The 24,600-nt window shown below is 46.5% G+C and overlaps 1 long non-coding RNA gene across 1 annotated transcript; it reads left to right on the top strand.

Annotated features, from left to right (window-relative positions):
* Positions 1-17,886: 17,886 nt before the first annotated feature.
* On the top strand, positions 17,887-23,866 carry LOC128341751 (uncharacterized). The gene is made up of 2 exons (XR_008314539.1): positions 17,887-17,959; positions 23,507-23,866. It is a non-coding gene; the product is annotated as an uncharacterized LOC128341751 (long non-coding RNA).
* The last annotated feature ends 734 nt before the right edge of the window (positions 23,867-24,600 follow it).

Raw genomic sequence — 24,600 nt, 5'->3', positions numbered from 1 at the left:
CGATGACATGGTAGCTGAGTGGTGTTGACAATGATGACATTGACACCACGTCGAGCACAATACCTGCCCTGCAGACCTCCTCCTATAGTGATGTCCCCCAATAACAATATTTACTCAGGATAACCTGGTTTATCCCTGAGTCCCATTCCTTCCAATGCCTTACAAGTGTGCTGACATTTGGGTGTTGGTGGAGCAACTTCTGCATTCTATAGGAGCTGTCCCAGGTGCTGAAGAAAGTGACCTTGTTTCTAAATATGTAAGGGGAGCCCTGTTGGATCACAAATGTTCAACATCTCATTTCCCACAGTGGTCATCCAGATGCTTCTGGGATGCCGACAAATAGAATAAGAAGACAACCCACAATCAAAATCAAAATCAAACCCGAAGAGCTTCTCCATGCTCCTTCACTCAATGTTTTGAAAAAACAATTAAAAACACATCTTTTAAAAGAGGCTTTTAAATGTTTTATCTGCTAGGTTCTTTAGTTTTTATAGTTTTCAGTGTTTAGCTTTTTATTAATAACTTAATTTGAAACTTTTTTTTTAAATGTAATTTTAAATATGGTTTTAGCCTGGTCTTTTAACTTGTTTAACTTTATTAGTCTTTTATTTTAGATTGTATCTATTTTATTAATGTTGTGAGCTGCCCTGAGCAGTAGCGTACTGGAGGGGCAGGGTGTACATATTTTAAATAAATAATAAAGAAATAAATAAATAACAAACTACTTCACCTTCTCCATCTGCACAAATATCCCATGGCTTCCAACCCTTGAGCCATCATAGTTAAGTTTGACTCTTGCTGTTTGTTTCTGTATGGCCTTCTCAATACTTCCCACAGTCAACTTTCAGTTGCCACATCTCGAGAAATCAAATGACATCAGATGCGTGTCTGAATCAGCCTTGGGCAGGTTGTGGGCTGTGTGTGTGTCTTTTCTGGATGTGGCACCTTCTCATTGGAGAAAATAAGCCCCAGATGTCCCCTTCCCATGACAAAAATGGGTATGGCTTAATTTCAAAACTGGGAAATCAAAACCACCATGAATTACCCATTTCTCTCTCTGGTACAGCTGGTTCCACAATTTGTCTTTTCCTTTACCCTCTCTCCCTCCCTCCCTCCCTCTCTGCAAAGAAGACCATTGCCTCCGTAATTAATAAAATATAATTGAGCCATGCTCGTTTGTTTGCCTTTCCACTGGGCAGCGACACCCCGTTGCTCCAGATTAATCGATACAATGTCATTAGGCAAGAGGCAGGGACACTTGCTAACGTTTCCCAGGCTGGGGAGGCCTGGATTGATGCCGTGGGGGCGACTCTTCCACAGCAAAGCAAAGGCAGCACTGAAGGTGTTAAATGTCCTCTAAAGGAGTGGCATTTTCAGGGAGGGAGATTCCTCTGAGGGGATTGGGCTGCTCTGGGAAGAGCATCTGCCTGCTTGCATGCAGAAGGTCCCAAGTTCCCTCCCTGGCAGCATCTCCAGACAGGGCTGAGAGAGACTCCTGCCTGCACCTTTGGAGAAGCCGCTGCTGCCAGTCTGTGAAGACAATACTGTGTTAGATGGACCAAGGGTCTGACTCAGTATATGGCAGCTTCCTCTGTTCCTATGTTCCTAACACCCTTGTCAGTAGCAGCTCAGCCCTTCTCCTTGACATTCTTGTGTTCTGTGTCAAGGGAGTATTTTCGTTTTTGTCCATGATAAATTTATTAAGAACTGCTGGATGTCCAAAAGCCATATAGATTATAATTAGCGTCCTGTTTCACTTGCTGATCAGTCAGATGTACATGAGCACATAGGAAGCTGCTGTATACTGAGTCAGACCCTTGGTCCATCTAGCTCAGTATTGTCTACTCTGACTGGCAGTAGCTCTCCAGGGATTCAGATTTGGGGTATTTCCCAGCCCTACCAGGGATTGAACCTGGGAACTCCTGCATCCAAATCAGGGGTAACTCTGAGCTACAGCTCCCTTCCTTGATATCCCTAGGTAGCCCATAAGCAGGGCAGGAAGATAATAGATCTACCCCGCTGCTATCTATCTGTGTCATAGATCCATCCAGCGACATCATAGGAACATAGGGAGCTGCCATATACTGAGTCAGACCCTTGGTCCACCTAGCTCAGTATTGTCTTCACAGACTGGCAGCAGCTTCTGCAAGATTGCAGGCAGGAATCTCTCTCAGCCCTTTGGCAACGTACTGTATGCTTTGGTAGTTTGTTGGTTCAATAAACAAATCTTGTCCTATAAAAATCTTGTCCTATCTTGGAGATGCTGCCATGGAGGGAACTTGGAACCTAGATGCTCTTCCCAGAGCGGCTCCATCCCCTCAGGGGAATACCTTACAGTGCTCCCACTTCTCCTCGCAGATTCAGTGGCCTATCGTCTCTGAACACAGAAGTCCCACTTAGGCATTATGGCTAACGGGTGCTGACAGGTAAACTTCCTCACCTTCTGTGTGAATATTTCTAACCTCTTTTTAAAGACATCTAAGATAGTGGCCATATTCACTGTAATTTGATTGACTGATTGAATGAATGCAAAATTTAAAAAATAATCTCAAGGCATATTTAAAAATAGTACAATTCTATTAAACCATTAAAACAGTAAGAATATTAATTTCAAATATTAAAAACAATATAAATCTATTTTAACCATTGGTGGGGGGGTGGGCACGGGACTCATATGCACAATAAAACAATTGTAATGTTAATAATGCTGCATGATTGCTACATGTTTTGTTTTGTGGTATGTTTTCCCCGCTTTTCTTTTTTTAAAATGTAAAATGTATTAATGAAACTTAAGTTTAAGATAAGGCCATGGCTACATTTTCTGTTAACGATCACACCCACACCCACACACCTGCACACCTGCAAACTGCAGTCTGACGTGGTACCACCCAGGAAGATTTTTCTTCACGGGTAAGTCTTTTAGAATATTACTCATATTGCCCTAATGTCATCAGGACATAACAACAGCCCTGCTGGATCAGGCCCAAGGCCTATCCAGTCCAGCATCCTTTTCCCCACAATGGCCCACCAGCTGCCTCTGGGCAGCCCACAGGCAAGAGGTGAGGGCATGCCCTCTCTCCTGCTGTGACTCCCCTGCAATTGGGATTGAGAGGCATCTTGCCTCTGAGGCTGGAGGTGGCCTATAGACACCAGGGACGTGCAAACAGGTCCGACACTGAACGTGTTCAACAGCAAACCTGTTCCGTTCAACTGTCCGGGGTCGAACCGAACCACCCCATGTTTTGTGGGGTGTTTTTTAAATTTTTAATTTAATTTTTAAAAAATTAACGTACTCCTTCCAGTGGAGTTACTTGAGGAGGTGGAGGGGTCTGCGGAGGTTCCCCCTTCCCCCGCCAGCCTCCCTTACTGTCCAAATCGGACCATTTGGCCAGCTCTTTGGCTCATTCAGGCCTTCCCCCTCTGGTGCGGCAGGCATTTTGGAGGCCGCTGCCCCTGCGCAATAGGCCTCTGCAAGGCCTTGCATGACCCAGGCCATGCAGGGGCCAATTGCACAGATGCAGCAACTTCCAAGATGGCCGTTGCGTCAGAGGTGGAAGGCCTGAAGAGGCCGAAGAGCGGGCCGAACAGGCCGGTTTGGGCAGTAAGGGAGGCCGGTGGGGGGAGGGGGACCTTTGTGACCCATCCCCACTGCCTCCAGGAACTCCCCCAGAGGGGGTAAGTTAAAAAAAATAAAAAATAATAATTTAATTGCGAGCCTCCCCACCCAGAACAGAACAGAACCAGTTCAGACTCAAACCAAACCAGATCCGCCGATTCCATGCACTCCCCTAATAGCCACCAGACTAGTAGCCATTGATAGACCGGTCCTCCAGGAATTTGTCTAAGCCCCTATTAAAGCCATCCAAGCTATTAGCCATCACCACATCCAGCTCATCTGCCGTCTGTGTGAGCCTAGGCAAGGGCATTGATGGATAGTAACCAATCTTCATGAAGTTGTTGTATTGCGCACACACACACACAGACACACACACACAATCTCTCTCCTCCTGATCTTTGGGGATTCTTCAAAATGTGTTCTGAACACCCAGTCTCCACTCTGGAGCATGAGACTCTAAGGAAAGAGTATGTGTGAACAGATGCCCATAACCTTTTTGACTGTACTTAGAAATGACAGTTTGTTCCACACATTACAGACTCTGCTTCCAAGAGGTGCTTTCTGAGTTGGGTTGGTGAACACTTCGATCCTTAAAACCAAAACCAAGGAGGTGTGGGCCGCACGATGGCCTAGAGGTCATGCCCTTTGACCTGGAAGTCACGCCCTCTGACCTGGAAGGCATTATGATCCTGCCAGTCCTAGGAGGACCCCGGTGGCAGCCTAGCCACTGGGGTCCTCGGTGGATGATGTGGCATTCGATGTGGATGATGAGGCACTCAAGAACTCTAACAACCTAGGCACAGAAGATCAGTCTTACCTGCTAATGTTTTGGAAACAGACGCTTCCATCACTAGGGATCAGGCCACAGAATCCCCCAGCCCTTCTGCTCCAAGAGTAGCTAAGGTTCAGACAAACGCTGCCTTCAGGAGATGGGGGGCACCATGGGGAAATCTCTGAGGAGCACAGTTTGAAGAGGACGAAGAACAGATGCTGTGGCATCCCAGTTGCAGGGGAGCAACAGCAGGTGAGAGGGCCTGCCCTCACCTCTTGCCTGTGGGCTTCTCAGAGGCATCTGGTGGGCCACTGTGGGAAACAGGGTGCTGCACTAGATAGGCTTCCTTGGGCCTGAGCCAGCAGGGGTGCTATTATGTTCTGAACACAAGAGAACATAACTGCTGTCTCCAACCAAGGATTCATCCAGCCCAGCAATCTGCTTCTTACAGTGGCCAATTGAGTTGTGGGTCCAGGAAGCCCACAGACAGGCTGCCATTGGTCCTCAGCAGCTGGACAAATGGAGGTTAACTCAGATAGGCTGCCTCTGAACGCAGAGGTTCGATTTAGCTAGATGGGCCTTCTTCCATGACTTGGTCTCATCCTCTTTTAAAACCATCTTCACACGTGTTGAAGGGAGTTCCATCAGATATGTGTAGGGTTGAGAAGGACTTTCTTTGCTCTGTTCTGGATCGACTGCCCATCGATTCCATTGGCTGCCCATGAGTAGCACAGAACCCTCTTTGCCCACTTTCTCTGCACCATGTATAAGCTTAAGTCCTTGGAATTGTAACCCACCCGGTCATAGGCAACACAAAACATTGTTCAGTCAGGATCCAATTGCTGTGGGTGCAACACCCAGTGGTGGATTAACGCATAGGCAAAGTAGACACTTGCCTAGGGCGGCAAATTTTGAGGAGCGGCAAATTTGCCTCTGTGATAATCTGCCACTTGCACTTAGGGAGGCAGGGAAAAGTTAGCTCTACTTTTAAAACTTTTTAAACCGCCACTGTTCAAAGGTGACAAGAGCTCCAAGTGGGCCCGCCTGCCTCCCAAATCATGACAGGTTGTTGGGCCATCTTCACTCATGTGTCTGATGAGATGGTGGCGGAGACAGTGGCGAGAGCTCCTTGCATGGGGCCCCCCATGCCTCCCAAATGACAGGTCAGGCTGTTTCCAGCCCATTCTAGGCCTGTGTGGACACGCATGCAAGGACCGAAATGGGCTGATTTAATTCCAACTCCCCAGAGCCCTTTACTTGTAGAGGGGAACCCTTGTTGGGGTGGCAAATCTCTGGTTGCCTATGGGCGGCAAAAAAAAGTGTATTCCACCCCAGGCAACACCCATGTCTCTGCAGTCCATTGCAGCCTGAATTTCAGTCCTGGAGTTTGAAAATGGACAACAGTTTAGGGGTCTTTTTGGACAGTTCTCTGCATCCAACCACAGAGTTTTGGGCCAATTCCTCATGCCTAGTAAACTTCCTCCCTTCTGTCTTTCTGCAGTTTCTCCCTTCTGTCTTTCTGCAGTTTCCACACTCATTGGATTTTGTATTCATTTGCTTGGGTATAGTATTCATTTGACTGGATCTTGTATTCATTTGTAAGTATTCATCTACTCAGATCTTGTGTTCATTCACTCTTCTTTTCAGATCTTGTTTTCCTTTCTTGGATCTTACATTTATTTGCCAGGATCTTGTATTCATTTGATTCCATTCATCTTTGTGGATCTTGTATTCATTTGGCTGTATCTTGAACTCTTTGATTGTATTAATCACTAATCGCATTCATATATTAGTTACATCATATCTTCTTGAACCATGTTCATTTGCTTGGGTCTTTGATTTGATTTACCCGAATCGAGGATGACTCTGATTTAAGAGGGACCCCTTAAAACGTAGAGGTTATGTACAGGTTATATCTGCATTTACTCAAAAGGAATGGAACCCTGAATTTAAGATTGCCTTCCAATTTCCAGTTTCAAAAATCTTGGGGAGAAAAACCTAATTTGGGTTCAGGTAAACGTAATAATCATATCACCTTAAGTGACACAGCGGGGAAATGCTTGACTAACAAGCAGAAGGTTGCTGGTTCGAATCCCCGCTGGTATGTTTCCCAGACTATGGGAAACACCTCTGTCGAGCAGCAGCAATTTAGGAAGATGCTGAAAGGCATCATCTCATGATGCGTGGGAGGAGGCAATGGTAAACCCCTCCTGTATTCTACCAAAGACAACCACAGGGCTCTGTGGGCGCTGTTGCAATCTTTGCACTTTGTGATCTCAAGCTCTCACTTTATTAAGAGAACCTTGTTTTAAATCCTTCCTTTTAAAACACAGGTTATACAGACATACCTGCATAGTTGACTACTCCATGCATCCATGAGTAGAGTCTACTCACCTTTATGGTGCCCTCTCTCCTGTTTGCTCAGCCACTGAAGGCAAACCATTACCCAGCATTTCCTGCCCTGAAATGCCTTTGTTGCTGCAGCCCCACACCTAGGCAGAACCCGGATGGATAAAGCATGTCTGGCCATAAACCAACTGGGGGGGTGTGTGTTCCTGTCCCCCTGCCCTTTAAGGCCGCTGGCCCTAGTTACTGATGATTTTGGAAAGCTGTAGGGATATTGTCTGGTAAAACCTGATGTGGATCTGGGGCAGAGCTGGCTCCCCCTGCTTTCCCCCCACATAGCCTGAGCACCAGGATGAAAACTAGTTGCAGCAGTGTGGGGAGGAGCACTCTGTGCATGCCCAGAGACCCCATTTTCCTCACAAGGGTTTCCAGCTTTAAATCTGTCTCTTTAAATGGTGAGTCACCTAAAGCTTTCGCTCTGGAGGGTGCAATCCTATGCCTCCTTGTCTGCGGGCCAGTCTCACTGAATTCGGTAGGACTTGCTTCCGAGTAGAATGCGGCAGGGTGGAGTGGAGTTGTCGGAAAGAAAGAGGGAGAGGAAGGAAGAAGATTTATTTCTTGGGAGTTGACTTCCTCCTCTTCCTCCCTTCTCTCCTTCCTCAGATTTATCATAAACATTTCACCTCCCGACACATAAAGATTTGTTTTCTCTCGGCTGGGGCAATCGATAGACGCCCTGGGAAAATCTCTCTCGGCGCCTCTGCCTACCCGCGGCTGTCCAAAGCAAACCGCAACTGGGGGGCAGATTTTCGGGTGGGGGGAGGCGGCTGGGAGGTTCCCTGGAGAAGTTTGGAGGTTGAGGAGAGAAAATATAACCTCCTTCTGGTTAGCCAGCAAGAGAGTCCCTGTCACCCCAGCGTGCTTTTAGGTTATTCCTTTCCTACAGTCTTCAAATATTATTACTAATAGCCAGCTGTTGTGGTTGTTACTATTAAACAATAACACAACATGCAAATTGCACTTTTCAGGTTTCCAGCAGCTAAAGTCCCTGCCTCCGAAGAGCTTACTTTCGAGATTCGGAGCACGCGCGAGAGCCAGAGAGTGGGGTGTGGGGAATTCATGCTTAGCATTACTGCTGGATTCTCCAGTCACTCCCTAAAGAATAGTCAAGAAGAACAAGATATAACAACTATGTCCTGTGAGAAGTACTGTGATTATAATTTCAGCGGGGCCGGAATCTCTCCTATTTTATTTTATTATACAGTGAAATATATATGTCAAATATTAATAACTACAATAACAGCTGCAGTGCCAAACAGAAGTACTTGAGTTTTAAAAAATCTTTCTTTCTTTCTTTCTTTCTTTCTTTCTTTCTTTCTTTCTTTCTTTCTTTCTTTCTTTCGTGTGGCCATCTAGCTGTAATAATTCGGGACGGATTCGCTTGAAATAATTTCCCCATAATTTAAAAGATCAGATTATAAATCGGATCAGAGCCTTTGAAGCTGGAGAGTTCAACTAGGTAGGACAATTGGGAAAACGGTGTGCATATTTGCAAAAAAGGGAAAGGGAAAGATTTCGAATAATTTCAGGTACAGAATTAACAAGGAAAGTTGTGAGGGGCGTGGCTAGCACGCGAGGGGCGGGGCAAAACTGCCCAAGTCGCTCTCTTATTCCGGAGGGAAACAAACCGGACGGTTTGGGAGTGTAAACCGAATTGCACTCCAAGGCGTGTGCAGCCCGATCCGACCCGTGTGTACACCGAAATAAGTCCTGCTGCTGGGTTCAGTGGGGATGAAATACTCCCAAGTAAGTGTGTGCTAAAACTGCAGCCTTTAGTTGCTGGAAAGGTCAGGTCCACGGAATGACACCAAGTTTACTTCCGAGTCAATGTTGCGGGGGGTGGGGGCGTTCTGCAGAAAAGTCGGTTTTACAGACTTGGAGTTTAGAAGTTGCTGAGACTCTTAAAACTCCAGTATTTGGGCTGAAAATAAATCTGGATCCAGCTCAAAAAGAAAGAGAAATAAAGAGAGAGAGAAAGAATAAAGACTCAATTGAGGACAAAAAATAAACATAAAAATAAGTTTGCATGTATTGAAATTAAAAAGGTGGGCCAACCGCCCAGTAAACGCGTTTCCCACCCTCGTCTGCCTCTGTTGACTTGAGAATATGTAATCACATTTTACACAGCTTCCTAATAGCTTAACTTTTTTGCTTGTTCTCAACTGCATAAGTTCTCTCCTGCAGACTCGGTACACCGTATTCTATTTGTTGCAGCAGTAATGCAGATATTCGAGAGAGAGAGTTCAACATCTTACAAGAGATAGACTATGAGGTTGCTGAGTTCTCACTTGCCTGTGCTTATACCTTTCCATCTACGTTTCTGTCTTATAATTCTCATTCCATTAACACACAAATGTATCACAACATAGTGGTTAGGGGCACCACACAGCTGTTTCATAATGTTTCACTTGAGAAAGTGAAACATTATGTAAAACATTATTAGTGAAACGTTCATAATGTTTCACTTGATATGCTGAGAAAACAGACAACTGCCCCAGGTATCTCTCTCCCACAAAAGTTTTCCACGCAAAGTTTTCTTACATCAAAACACACACACACACACACACAACCATAAATACAAAAACAGCCAGTGAATTCTGTGAAAATCCTTGTTAAAATGTCAACATCAGTAGTTGAAAGATTTTGTTTGACTTCTCCACCTAATTTCAGAATAAACTGGATTGTATTTTAGTCGTGATAAGACTGTTATTTAAAGAGGGCTCCTATAAAAATATTCTCATTATTATCCTATTCTTATTCCTGTTGAATATTTCCTCCTCTAGAAATATATTATTACTATTTCGACTGTTAATTTTCGCAGTCATGACAGGATCTATTTGTTCTGCGTCTGGTTTACTATTTTTATTTGTTTACCAGGCTTATCTACAACCCCACACGATTTCCCCCCCTTTTTTGCACAGAAAAACATTTAAAACTCACCGAGGAAGTAGGTCTTTTAAATCAATTGAGCCATTAATGCGAAAAGGGGGAGGGGGAAAGGTTGCAACTGCACACTTGCACGAGAGTAAGATTTATTGAGCAGTGTGGGACTTACTCCAGAGTAAGCATGCCCAACATCGGCATGCGAGGCTGCAGTCCTACAAGACTCTTACACGAGAGTGTGCCCCACTGGTTACGGTGGGGCTTACTTCAGAGTAAGCACGTCTAAGCCTGGGGTTGGATCGGTTGTTAGCCGATTCGTGGGACTTGCTTCTGCGTAAAGATTGCGCTGCAAGATAGGACAGCCAGGCGGCTGGAATTTCAGCCTCCCACGGCCCCACCAGGATCGTTCCCTCTAAATAAATAAGTTTTCCTCGGAAACAAGATCCAGGAGACAGAGAAAGCTGCTTTAGACCGCCGCAGCCTTCAACCGACCCGAACTTTATCCAACAGAGATTCCTTCCCGAAACGAAGTATTTCTGTACTTAACAATCTAGAAAGTTCTTGGAGCAGTTTCACAGGAAATCCCCACCGCGGCCGGTTTGCATTCACTAGCCTGTCCCCAAACCCGGTTTCCTTAAAATTAAAGCATTCCTTCCTCCTCATTCATAACCTAGAGGTATTGCCCGAAACCTTAAAATAGGAGTGGGGTTGCAGTCAAGGAGTTACCGAGCACTGTACAGAAAATTGTTTCAAAAATATTTAGGAAGGAAGAATTAATTCCCCAGGAGGAAAGCAGAATCCGCGAGAAGAGAGAGTAATATTCCCTCTTTTTCTTGGTCATGCATTGAGGTGCACCCCAAGAGTATAAAACCAACACTTCCAGATTTTTAAAAAAACTATAAATAAATAAATTGGAGAGTTTTGCCATTCGCTTCCATTTTTAGATTGCATGCTCCTCAGGGGCGGAGACCGATCCCCTTTTGTGAACTGCGTGTGAACGCCATATTATGAAAACATCTAGGGACATCAGAAGTAAAGCGAGAGGGAGTGGGCGACCGCAGCCACTTGGAAGAAGAAATGGAAGGAAAGGCAAGAACCTTTGCATTTCAGGGAGCTGAGATGAAATTTCACCCCAGTCGCGTTGACTGAAATGAGATTATCACCACATCGCTGCTATTATTAAGCATTTTTCCGCTCAGAAAGGAAGTCTCAGGAAAGCTGTACTCCTGCACATCTTAACCTGAGAGTCAAATCGATTGGCTTACTCGCGAGTAAACATGCCTAGGCTTGCTCTGTTGGGCGTGCCTAGGATCTCAACTTGCCCAGGGATGAACGGGGTTTAGTAGGGTATTTCCAAATGAACAGGCATTGCCCTGTCAAATGCGCTGGGGACTGCAACCTAAATGTGGCCGGATCGTGCCCCTTAAATTGTGGCTACCTGCCTTTAAGATGTGTGGATTTTTGCAGGAAAGAAGGGCCTTTTCCCCTCCCGGAAGATGTGCCCATTTGGGCGCAAATTCCCTCTTCAAAAATTCCAGAATTTTATCTCTCTCCAGTTGTTTAAGCTTTAGCCCGTCTTCAGTTCTAACAGAGATCATTTTAACATCATATCTGTTCTTGAAAGAAATACACACGCAGCACAAGAAATAAAACGTGGGAATTAAAAGTAACTTGGCTGTTAAACCATCAGTCAGGAAACTGCTATTTTGTCAGGAAACAAAAACAATTTTCATCCCAGCGAAATCAAATCTGGTTGAGAACCCGAAAGCAAACGAAAGCTTGCTGTTAAGGCCGTGACATACCCGGGAACAGCTCCAGGAAATTTAAAATAAAATAAAATAAAAACTGTTTTCATCACTCTGGTCCAGCGGAGATGGGAGATGGATAATTTGTAAAGAAAGACTCCCTCGGGGTGCCTCCAAGGACCCAGTCCTCGGTTGGTTGACTCAAATCGCTCCGTGGTGCCTTACTCACGAGTCGATCGTGCTTTGGATCGCAGGCTTGGGAGAGGAATAGATTTTGAGAACACACACCAGGGGCCCGTGTGTGTACACACGTTAAATTCAACCCTTGTACAATCTGTGTATTGTGTACACAGGTTCGTGCACAGGCACAATGACCCACACCTTGTGTTGAACAGGGGTTGGTTCCAATCTGTACCCGCATTTCGGGGGGGGGGCTGTATCCAGGCGCACTTTTAACATGAGCGCAGGTACAGTTTTCACACGCAAACATGTACGGTGTACGGACACCTGAAGGTAGGTAGAAGGTACTGAATAGGGCTATAATATGTGCCTCTCTTGGATCTGTCCACGTGTGTCCAGTTTTAGCTTTCCGACAGCCGGCGTGGGAATAATTTAACTTTGTGGAAATAGGCAGGATTTGGGGACAGAAAGAGCGCGCGATTTGGGCGTGGTAGGTCAGCTTTCTGGGGTGTGTAAAAGGACCGTGGCCAGTAAGTGAGGCTGTATATTATCAATTATACAATATAAATGTGGCGCGCACTTAAGAAGCAGCAGAAGCGAGACGCTAGTCAGCGCCTCCCGGCCTCGGTATCTAGCCGTGCTGAATAATATCTTGGCTTTGGGGGGGGGGTGTCTCTGTGTTTAACAACTCCCGGCGGGCCTCTGAAAAGCGACCCGGAGGGTTCAGCTTGGTGTCCCTTTATTTCGTTCTTTGAGATTCGCCTTGGCTGGCTTCCTTCCTCCCTTCCTCGCTGCAAATCCTGCTCTCTAGGTCGCCTCTCCGCTCCCGGAGCTCCGCGGGCAAAGTACGCTTTTCCGGAGACGCGCTTGGGCGCGCACCCAGCGAAGCTGTGGGCCGTTCGGAGCCAGTGCAGAGTCTCGGGCCGGAGGGATTTCGCTGCCACTACAAAGAAGGCCAAAAAAGTTGTGCGGGAAATTTAGGGAAAGTTTGGTAACCCGGAGGGTGTCACGCGCGGAAGGCCGAGCGGCTGGCCCGCCTGCCCTTCACCTTCCGATGCCTGCCACGTGTGTGTGTGTTGTGCAGAAGTGTCTGCCTCTTGGGCTGGAAACTGTCTCCACGCCTTTGGGGAGCTTGCAAGGGCCAGGGGACTCGGGCTGCAATCCGATGCACGCGTTACTTGGGAGTAAACCTGACGGGACTGGAGTGGCATTTCCTTCCGCCTCAACTGCTCTCGCCTCGCTCTCCACCCTCGCCCTGCCTAGCCTGTTACATAGGAAGCTGCCATATACCGAGTCAGACCATGGTCTATCCAGCTCAGTATCGTCTTCACAGACTGGCAGCGGCTTCTCCTTTCGGCTCCTCGCACCCCTCCTCGTTTTTCTCTCTCCCACTCCCGCTCATCTCTTTTTCTCCGAAGTGAGTCCACCCCCCCCCCCCCGCGCTCTGAGCTCAAGGCGGCTTACTCCCAAGTCAGCGTTCACAGGCAGCATAGCAACCCTGGTCCGCTGGGCCCACTGCCTCGCAAGCCGTGCGCCCTGAGCTGCGGGTTGTTTACTCCCGAGTAAGCGTGCCTGGAATTAAGGCGCGCTCTGAGTTTGCAACGCTGCAGTCCCTGCCCTTATCCTGGATCGGTTGTTCGGAAGTGCCCGGCGACTTTCTGTTTCTCTTCTCAAGCTGCTCGGTCCGCTTTTGCACCCCAACTTGCAGAACGGCGTGCGAGAGGAAACGCCTTTCCCCTCCGCTTACATGCCTTGGCAAGCCACCCACAGTTGGGAAGCAAAGTCTACTCCTCGGGCGGAGGCGGGGGGGGGCAAGTTGCAACACTCCTCCGGCTCCCCGTCAAGCCGGCCTTTCTCGACGCAGCCCCTCCCGTGAGTGCGGGCAGGCTGCAAGCCTCTAAAGCGCCTTCTGGACAGCGCCCACCCCATAAAAAGCGACCCAGCAGGCCGGGCGTGGGGGGTGGGCAGTTCTAGGCGTTGCAGCCAGCTAGCAACCTGCTCTGCCCAACCCTAATTATCCTGGCTTTTCTTCTTCGTTTTGTCTTCCAGAGTAAGTTTAAAAAGGACAGACACACCCACCCATCCATCGATCGCTTTCATTCAGTCTAATGTTAGCCACGTTGAGAAACCTTCAAGAGAGATTTGTCCTGTAGTCTTCGTTCTTTCTCTCTCTTCTTGCTTTTTCTCTTCTCTCTTTTTCTCCCTGCTTCTCTCTCTCTCTCTCTTACACACACACTCTCTCTCTCTCTCTCTCTCTCTCTTATCTGGGAGTAAGCCCCCCGCCCCCCCAAAAAACCCGACCTCTTACCCGGGAGTAAGGTACACACACTACTCTCTTCCAACAACCCCTTTCTCAACAGGCCGGATGGATCAATCCCTCTTTCGGCTTCCCTCGCCGCCTAACAACCTCTTTTCCAAATTGGTGCCCCTCCCTGGCTGTCCCATCCCTCCTGGCCACCACAGAATCATCCATACCAACATTTGGGGCACTCCTTCCCCACTTGGAGGCTGCTCCAGGAGGACGGACTGCTTGTTTCTGTCTGCAGGGCACATACGCCAAATTACATAAACACACACACACACACACCCGGGCAATGGCTCCACTTTCGGATCCCCGTCTGAATGGTTCACCTGTGAAACGGGCCAGGCTGGGATTTTTCGCCTCCTGCTCCCGGCCGGCGCCTCTTTCTACGCTCAGCGTGCAATAGACAAGAGGATGTTGGGATGGGGCGAATCCTGCGCAGGATCGGTCGGAATGGGAGTTTAATTGATCGGGGCCCGGAATTGATCCGCATTGACTTCCTTTCCCGTCGCTTAGCAAGATTCTCACTGCCCAACCCCCAGTTGCAGCGAGCAAGAAACCAATGATGGGGCTTTTACTTCCCCCCTTTGGAGTTATCGCGCTGGGTTCCTTAAAAAAAGAAAAGAAAAGACGAAATAGGGACTACTAAGGCTGCCCGCTTTACCCAGGAGTAAGCCCCAGGGAACCTAGTGGGGATTATTTCGAGTAAGCATGCATAGGATGACGCTGCACGGCTGCAGTCTTTGCCGCATTGAACTCAGTGGGGTTTACTCCCGAGTAGACAGGTCTAGGATTGCGATGCTGTAAAAGACAACTGGCTTCAGAAGACTGAAATGTTGAGCCTGTCCGTGGCCAAAAGCAGCCCTATTGGTATGGATGGGGATACTCTCGAGAAAATGGATTTGTGGATTTCCTAGCCTTGTTGACAACTAAAGATGTTTACATTGTTAATTACCAGTTCCCTTCATCAGCACAATGTTTTGCTCATTCGCAGGTCATAGCAAACTTTTTTCCCATGTAGAATGCACAAATAAAGTTGCTCATAATAACAGTTTACTACTATGAGTAACTTACTACTACAAAGCTACTACTACAAATTTAGAATTTCCCCTCTTTCTGCATCTCCAGACCCAACCTTTCCTCCCTCTTGTTCTCCTCCTCCTCTTCCTATGTTCTCTGTCTGTCTCTCTCCTTAGATTGATGATAAATACAAATCTTTCAGCTGTGGAAATAAATTTTCCTGTCCCTATACTACTTGATAATTTATCATTTGGAAAAAGTGAAGAGGGGAGAAGGGAATCTGGGAGTTGAGTGGTATAGAAAAAGATTATGGTGTATATTATTGATCGATGTATTTCTTATTAATTTATTATTATTAGCATAATTCATAATGTGCTGAAAGGAGCACAATAGATTTGCAACTATAAAGCCTGCTTATAGCAAGAGAGAGTGTGTGTTTACTCAGAAGTAACACATCCAGCAGGGCTTATTCCCAAGTAAGCAGGTATAGGATTATAGTCTCACAGCCCAAACCTAAGCAGCTTTCCTTGGAAGGAAGTTCCTCTGTGTTCAATGGGACTTCTTTGCATTACATTGCAGCCTTGGATACCTGCAAGGTAAAATAATTTGTTGGATGTATTAAAATATTGCTCTTCTTCTTCTTCTTCTTCTTCTTCCATAAACCAGGAAGGAAGGAAGGAGGAGACTGTTGGTACAGAATCTGTCTTGAAAACAGAAATGTTTGGGGAGAGAGAGCGAGAGCGAGAGAGAGAGAGAGATCTTACATTTGGAAGTAGGAGGAGTAGGACAGGTCCCTGTTCACCCATATTAGTGGAATTTTGTAGAGGTGTGCACGAAACAAACTTTTTGATTCAAATCAATTTCAATTTGAATCAAATTCCAAAAATGAGTTTTGAATTTGGATCAAATTTGAATCTGGTTCAGATTCAAATTTGAATCAACTTGACTCTGTTTTGGCACCTTTTTTAACCAATCAGGAGGTCTAAATGGTTTTTTAAAGGGTGCCAAATGGCTCTCAAATCAAATTCAAATTGAATTTTGAAAATTCAATTTGAATTTGAATTGAACCCAGATTCAAGTCAAATCAATTTGAATTTGGATTAATTTTTACATTCCTAGAATTTTGTTTCCTGGATCTGTATTTATCAGAGATCAGTGATGGCTGTGATATCATAATGGAAGAAGGGTTCCCAAATCCCAGCCATGTTTAGTGCACCCCTTCTGTTGTGAAGCTTCAGCTGAAGCACCCCATAGAGATTGTTAGTGTGTGTGTGTGTGCGCACACACAAATTTAAATATTACAGTTATGAAACGAGCTACTCCTGTCACTGGCTTACATCCACACGATGTTATTCATAAGCCGTCTTACTAAAACCAATGGGACAATTTAAATATGTCCGATACGTTTCAATAGACCCCTACTGATCAGGTTTAGGGGAGCATGGAAATATTTTAAATAAATACTCTGTGCAGATATTCTGAAGCCTGTCAGTCAGGCTGATGGGAGGAGCATGCTGAGCTTCAGCATGTAGCCAGCCAATCAGGAGCAGAGGAGGAGGGTCTTCCTCCTCCCTCCTCTTCTGCAGCAGACAAATTGCTGAGGAGATGCTGGCTTCAAAACAGCAATCCTCAGATGGGGAACAAATAGTGTGGCTGCAGCCTGGCGAGGCAGGAGGACTCCAAGCAACCCCTGAGAGCCCTTCAGGTACCCCTAGGGGTTCTTCTGGGCCCCCCTTTTGGGTACCCCTGACATCAGAGGTCTTACCCCTGGACTTTGGGGCCAAAGTCCAGGGCCTCCACAGCCCCTGGGCCCCCCTACATCCTCTTTAGTCTGTCCCAGGTGGTGTGGTCACCTGTCCAAGGATGATGATGCTTAATTTACAGGGGAGGGCAGCCTCCAAAGGCCTTTAGGTCCAGGCTCCGAAATTATCTAGGTGCGCTTCTACCTGTCAGAATGAATGGTGGGGATATCTTACAGTAAACAGACCAGCAGCTTAAGTGCGGGGTGTGTGTGGAGATGGGTGCCTAGTCCCTGGCACATTTGATTGATTGATTGATTGATATATTGCCTTTCATAAAATTATCCCAAGGTGGTTTACAAAAGTTAATACAATAAAATTCCATTAAATCAATTAAAACCATTATTTTTTTAAAAAAACAACCAACCAACCAAAGAAACAAAACAACACCAAAAGCAATAAAAACAAGGCATGGAACATTTGTAATGCATTGACAATAACGTTGAATGATGTAGGGCCTCAGTCCAGTCAAAGTTGCCTCTGGCAGCATGGTGGGGTCCCTCCCCAGTGGGCGTGATCTGACCTTTTTCTCCCAGAATGCCACTCCAAGCAAGAGCAGCACTCTGTGCAGTATTTGGGGGCTGGGGCGAAGATGGCAGGCACCAACCAGCAGTTGCTAAGAAGAGCCATGACCCAAAGCATCAGGGACTTGGCCATTTCGGCCCCCCTTTAATTCCCAAGCCCCCTCCCCAAATTTAGCAGGAACTGGGCAAGTTCTCCCCAGGAAACGTTTGGCATAATTCTGCTACCTACTCAACCAACTTTCTTTCTTTTTCTTTTTCTTTCTTTTTCTTTCTCTTCATAAATTGTCCCGGTTGTCTTTTTTCCTTAGTATCGAAAACTAATTAAATAATCCGTTAGCTAGCACTTTAAATTAAGATCCACTGTTGGTTTTAATGATGTCGGCAGTAGAATTGACAGAGAGGCAGCGACAGTCTGTCAATAGGACCCTTTTCTGGTGATGCTGGAGATAGAGGGGTGAGGGGGTACCTGCTCAAGGCCAGGGAACCAAGGGTACATGTGGAGGTAGAGAAAGGTCTTCACCAGTAGAACGTTCCCCAAAAACCCTGTTGAGTCAAATCAAAAGCTCATTTTACATTCTTTTTTTCTGGAACAGAACATGAAGCCAGCAGGCCGCCCCCCCCCCCGGTGTGATTTGGAGTATTTGGAGGTAGACTGCCTTTGAACATGGAGGTTCCATTGTCAGTGACCAGGGGCCATCGTCGTCATGGATTGGTCTGTTCTAAGAACCCTAAGACTCTCTTGCTGGATTGCACCCAAAGTTTCCTTTAGATTCTGTTTCCCATGCATTATGCTTTTAGGCAAAGGTTACCCTTCCAATCTGCGTCTGTGGTGGCTGGAGGGGTGGGGGAGAGAGACAGACAATGAAGAAATCAATGGTTGCGATAGTGTGAGATTGAGAGAGACAACACACATCTATCACTTAGAGCTCTGATGGGATTAGAATTGTCAACAACCGATGCCTTAAAGAGACCATCTCAACAGCTCATGGCCTCTCCCTCTTCTGCCCCAGATGTCCCTTGACTCATCAGTGCCATGATGAGCTGGCAGGTGAAGCCTTTCCTGGGGCTGTGTGTCTGTCACACGGTGGTTCTGCAGAACACAGAGCGCTACTTTGAGCACAAAATCCAGTTTCCCAGGCATGCTGAGAAGGCTCTGTCTCAGCAGGGGAGTGGAGTGTCTCTTTGCCCAGTCAGCAGGGGGATTCCCAAACACAAGAGGGCCTAAAGAGGGTCCCCTGCCCCAAAGAGCTTGCAATCTAAAACAGACCCAAGGGAGGCACCAGCAGCTGCCCCGGGGAGGGATGCTTTTCTGGGCTGAATTGAGACAGCTGCTCTCCCCCTGCTCCATAGAAGGGAGCCCCCTCCTTGGAAAGGTGCCTCTTTGCCCAGTTAGCTAGCGTCCGTATCCACCTGGCTCACTTTCCCACCAAGAAGTTGATAGCAGCATTTATGGGCTTCCCTGCACATCCACGTTTTCCCTTCATATCTTCCTCACAAGGTTCAGGTTTTGAGAGAACGGCCGGTCCAAGGTTGCCGCTGGAGCGGTGATCTGAACTCAGGTCTCCCCCGGCCAAGACTAAAGGCCCATCCACATGTGGAGACTGTTCACGCAAGCAGCCAAATCCAGGTTTGGATGGCCCTGCCTGGGTTTGGCTGCCCACGTGAAGCGCTGGGATCGGGGCCCATCCTGGTGCGGAGCAAATAAGCCCAAGGCGAGCACACCCTTTACCCCAGAGTCGCGTGTCTGCTTGGGCTGCAGTCAGCCCGGGCAGACACAAAGCCAGATGCCTAGAGTGCCCGACTCACGGGGGGGGGGGGGAATCCCCCAATGCACTGTGCTCATCGTGTGGTGGATTGTGGGATATCTGGAGGCTGAGATGCATTTCCCCAGCCTCCAGAATGCCATGTGGCTCATGCCCTTTGTGTGGTTCCATAAACTGTGTGGCTCAGATCCTCTCCAGATCATCTGGGGGGAAAGTAGGTAGGTGTCAGCTTGCCTTCCCACCCCACCCTGTCCTCCCTGCTGCAGTAGAAGGTTGTGTGCACAACCTTGTTATTTGTTGTGAGCTGCCTAGAAAACAATTTATGGGGCAGCTACCAAATAAAGTTTATTATTTACTTTTTAAATGAACCTGCACAGAAAACCTTTTCACCCAAGCTTTTCAATTTAATTGCGGTTTTAAATTGTTTTAAAGTTTTTACTTTTGTGTTTTGGCTTGTTTTTATGTTGTTGTAAGCCGCCCAGAGGTGGAACATAGGAAGCTGCCATATACTGAGTCAGACCCATAAGTCCCTCTCACACAGTATTGTCTACACAGACTGGCAGAGACATCTCCAAGGTTGCAGGCAGGAATCTCTCTCAGCCCTATCTTGGAGAAGATGCCAGGGAGGGAACCTGGAACCTTCTGCTCTGCCCAGAGTGGCTCCATCCCCTGAGGGGAATATCTGACAGTGCTCACACATGTAGTCTCCCATTCAAATGCAAACCAGGGTGGACCCTGCTTAGTAAAGGGGACAATTCATGCTTGCAACCACAAGACCAGCTCTCCTCTCTTGTATGGGTTTGGGGGTGGCATAGAAATTTGATAAGCAAATAAATAAAATGAACACAGGTACAATCATTCACACAAACACATGTATGAGTGTACAGACATGATTGTGTGAATGATGACATCCGTACACGCATACAGCATAGTGTCTGAATCAGGCATAACTCTTTATCCACATTGGCTACATTTTTGCTGTAGACAAAAAGGTTTTGCTTTATCCCCTCTAACTGAGCACAGAGCTGCCTTCCAAATGGGCGACTCTCTTTTATTGAGCAGAGGGAGAGCAACTGGCTCTATCCAGCCCCAGCACAGCATCCCTCCAGTGGTTGTTGCTGGTTTCTGCCTTCTATTTCTTTTTAGATGCCAGGAAACCATCTTATTTATTTATTACTTATTTTTTTCATCATAAAGCACTGGTCTTGTGGTAGCAAGCATGAATTGTCCCCTTTGCTAAGCAGGGTCCATCCTGGTTTGCATTTGAATGGGAGACTAAGTGTGTGAGCATTGCAAAATATCCCCCTTAGGGAATGGAGCTGCTCTGGAAACAACACCTGCATGCTTAGCTGCTGCCATTCTGGGTAGACAATACTGAACTAGATGGACTAATGGTCTGACTCAGTACAAGGCAACTTCCTATCTTGCTATGATCCTGGTCAAACTGCTGTGGTTAACCAGAATTTAATCAGGATAGACAAGCAGGATCCTGGATCTGTCCTGGTTAAATGTGGCTTAACCACAGCATTTTTACCACGATTGTCCAGAAATTCTGGGTGCTCACAATCAGCTCCACAGGGCTCAGTGATCCTGCTTAACTCTTTAACCAGGACCATCATGTTTGTGTGAATGCAGCCTCTGTGAAAAGTGGTATATAAATGTTTGCAGTAGTGGCAATAGTTCAGCATATGCTTCAAAGCAGGTTGAACAGCATGCAGAGGAATCTCGAGAACCTGAGGGAGGCTTGGCTAAGATTTCATAAGAACAGCCCTGCTGGATCAGGCCCAAGGAGGCCCATCTAGTCCAGCATCCTGTTTCGTACAGTGGCCCACCAGATGCCTCTGAGAAGCCCACAGGCAAGAGGTATATGCATGTCCCTGCTCCTGCTGCAGGGTCATATCTAGGGTGGGGCAGGCAGGGCACGTGCCCTGGGCGCCACTTGAAGGGGGGGCGCCATTCTTAAAAATGAAAAAAAAATTGCTGCCGAAAACAAAATGGCCACCGTGCATGCTTAAATGGCCTCTGTGAGTCCCTAGGCCATGCCAGGCCTTGCAGAGGCCATTTGAGCATGCGCAGTGGCCATTTTGTTTTCAGCGGCCATTTTTAAAAAATTATTTTAAAAAACATGCTCAAAAGGTCTCTGTGAGGCCCTAGAGGCCAGGGGGGGAGGGGTAACCTTTGCAGCCCCCCACACATGGCCTTTAGGAATCCCCCCCAAAGGGGCTACAGGTTATATATATATATATATATATATATATATATATATATATATATACACACACACACACACACACACACACAAAATATAAGTCACTGTACACATGTTTAGTTTGGCACTATGTACAGAGAATCAGGGCTTGTGAATACTGAGCTGAAGCGTATGAGCTAGAATTGTATTCATTTGCTCTTACTTTGCTTCTTGTGATAAGTGAGTTAAATGTGATGTCTTAATAATATGGCTATTAATGGTGAGTTTGTCTTTGAATCAGTGTGAAATCCTCAGTATTAAGGCCCACTGGGAGTTTCTTGCTCTCTTTCTCTCATTTTAACTGTCTTTCTGAAATACTAGAATATATTCCAAGTAGTGACACAGTTTACTCTGCATATCCTTTAATTATTTTCAGAGTATCTGGGAAAAGTCAAATTCTCCATTTATTTTTAAAACGTAAATAATAGCTATGCTACAATGCATAGTAGAGAATTAGGCAGGCACTTCTGTTTAGTTTTCCAAGTACATCTCCACATAGTATTTGGGTATTTCATGAGCCCCAGCATACTGAAATTCGTAGTTTTCCAGCATTTTTTGGCTACGTCCACTGCTAAATAGTTTTTGAAAGATTAAAAGATTAAGGAGCCTGAGTTGTATTTTTCAGCTGATATTATGGTAAAGTTATCTGAAAGACGGGTGTCAGATATTTGGACAGGGGGTGCAATTTCAGTGCTTGCTCTAGGCACTATTTTCTCTAGATACGCCTCTGTCCTGCTGTTGCTCCCCTGCAACTGGTATTGAGAGGCATCCTTCCTCTGAGGCTAGAGATGGCCTACAGCACTCAGACTAGTAGCCAGTGATAGACCTGTCCTCCAGGAATTTGTTCATAAGACAATTCTTATGGACAAATAGAGGCTGTTTATAAGAGGATGAATTTCATTTGCAGTGTGTGGATTTCAGCATTGCTGTTTGGGGCCAGCAGTATCAAATGTATACCATCATAAAAACTGCAAGATAAACATGTCAAAGAAGAGAAATCCATGCAGGGGCCCTTTGCATCAGTACAAGCCCTGCTGCACAATTTGCCCAGGTCACTAGATTTTGCCTTGTTCATATTCTAATTTTTAAATCTGGCCGAGGAAGGTTTCCAAAATCAAGACAGATGGAAAGTGGGGAGGGAGACCAAATATTCACCAGACAGTTGGGATGAAAAATAGATTAAAAAAAAAAAATCCAAAACCAAAACAAGTATTTTATTTTATTTTATTATTTTATTTTATTTTATTATTATCTCTCTATATAAAAGGCTAAGGATGTACATAGCAAGCCCCACCCACACAGTGCTTTACCAATCAGAGGTAACAGAGCAGAAGCACCGTGGTGATTGGGTAGTGGGGATTCCATATGCAGATAGGGAGGAGGAGGAGCCTTAACTATCATTAAGTGATGGTTTAGGTCAGTTGCAGGGGCGTAGCAAGGTTGGAGTGGGCCCAGAAACAAGATTTTAAAATGCCACCCCCCCACCGAAGCTCAGCTCATGAAGTAAAGAAATCTTAAATGAGGTTGAATAGTGGTAACAAAAAACATAGTAAAATTCATTCACACACACACACACACACACACACACACACACACACACTGTGCCACAATAGAACATCATCCTAAATTATTTTTTTAAAGGTTTTGTAAATTGTGGACGATGCAAGTCATTGAATGGTACTAGAGAAAGACATGCTGTCCTGGTCGCTCCGGGTCTTAACACTCACAACAATTTCGGAGGATGAATACAACTGAAGGAAGCCCAGGCAGGTGTGCGGCTGGGGGAGTCAGTCATGTGACTTGCCTCTGGGGGCCCCCCCAAGGCAGTGGGCCCCCAGACAACTGCCTCCCCTTGCCGTATTATATTTACACCCCTGCAGTTGGAATACAACTATTACTGGTCAGTAGATGACTGAAGATGGAGATATCTCTGAGGTGAGGGGGTTGTGGTGTGGATGAGGTGAGCAGTCAAGTACTAGTGCACAGATGCTCTGCACTGGTTAAGCTAGTTGTTGTTATTGTTATTATTATTATTTACTACTACTACTACTACTACTACTACTACCACTGTGATTAGTAAAGTGTAATCTTTTCAAGAGCAAAACCAAGATGGAAACAGGCAGAGAAGAAGGGAATCACTGAAAGCCTTTATCAATATTTCTCTTGAAAATGTATAATGCATTTTCTTATCTGAAAAATTAATAACCTTGCTTTGTTTCTATTGACGTTTCCCCCTGACTCGCAGTAGATGTCCAGCGGAAATCGAGCAGGGAGCGAAAAAGGCCGGCTTCCCCTCAGCAAATTGGCTCTGGTACCTTTTCAGTGGGCGCAGAAGGGCCTCTCTTCCAGACACCACGTCTCTCTGGAGTCCCGGGAGCTGAAAGCTGGGAAATCTCCACCTTATGCCAGCAGCCTTGGGAATGATTTCACACGCAACTGTCGGTCTGGACTCTGCAAGGATCACGCTTGGTTTGGGGTTGGTGTAATGGAGGGAAAGCTAAAGACCCACTTTTAGGGTGCTGGAGTCTGCAGCTGGTGAACAGATCCTGCAAGTCTGTGGTTGTGAAATATTTATTTTATTTTATTTATTTATTAAAAAATTCTTGTATATCGCCTCCACCAAAGACTCTAAAAAAGGTAGGTCTTAAGAAAGGCCTTAAAAGCCACTAAGGAGGGGGCTGAAACGAAGCTGGAACATAGGAACACAGGAACATAGGAAGCTGCCATAAACTGAGTCAGACCCTTGATCTATCTAGCTCAGTATTGTCTTCACAGACTGGCAGCGGCTTCTCCAAGGTTGCAGGCAGGAATCTCTCTCAGCCCGATCTTGGAGATGCTGCCAGGGAGGGAACTTGGGACCTAGATGCTCTTCCCAGAGCAGCTCCATCCCCTAAGGGGAACATCTGACAGTGCTCACACTTCTAGTCTCCCTTTCATATGCAACCAGGGTGGACCCTGCTTAGCTAAGGGGTCAAGTCATGCTTACTACTACAAGGACAGCTCTCCTCTGGGAGGGTGTTACAAATAAGAGGGGCGGCCACAGAGAAGGCCCTCCTATGGGCCCAGGCACCACCCACTACACCAGGGCCCAGAACACTAAGGAGGGCCAACTCAGAAGACCTCAAAGGACGAGATGCAACCGGCCTAGACAGACGATCCCGGAGATACACAAACACTACCACAGCATAGCAAACCACAGCAGCCCAGTGAATAATGGGGAAGTTGCTTCTTCGCCCACAGAGGCAGCTCCGTTGTTGCTCCTTGGCATGTATTAAGCTCTGACAGTGTGCTTGGTGCTGTATGCCAGATAGTGGAAGAAGAGCCGTGCTGGATCAGGTCTAT

The sequence above is a fragment of the Hemicordylus capensis genome, chromosome 2 (genome assembly GCF_027244095.1).
Source record: "Hemicordylus capensis ecotype Gifberg chromosome 2, rHemCap1.1.pri, whole genome shotgun sequence".
Taxonomy (NCBI): domain Eukaryota; kingdom Metazoa; phylum Chordata; class Lepidosauria; order Squamata; family Cordylidae; genus Hemicordylus; species Hemicordylus capensis.
The sequence above is the reverse complement of the archived record's forward strand: the minus strand, read 5'-3'. Positions and strand labels throughout refer to the sequence as shown.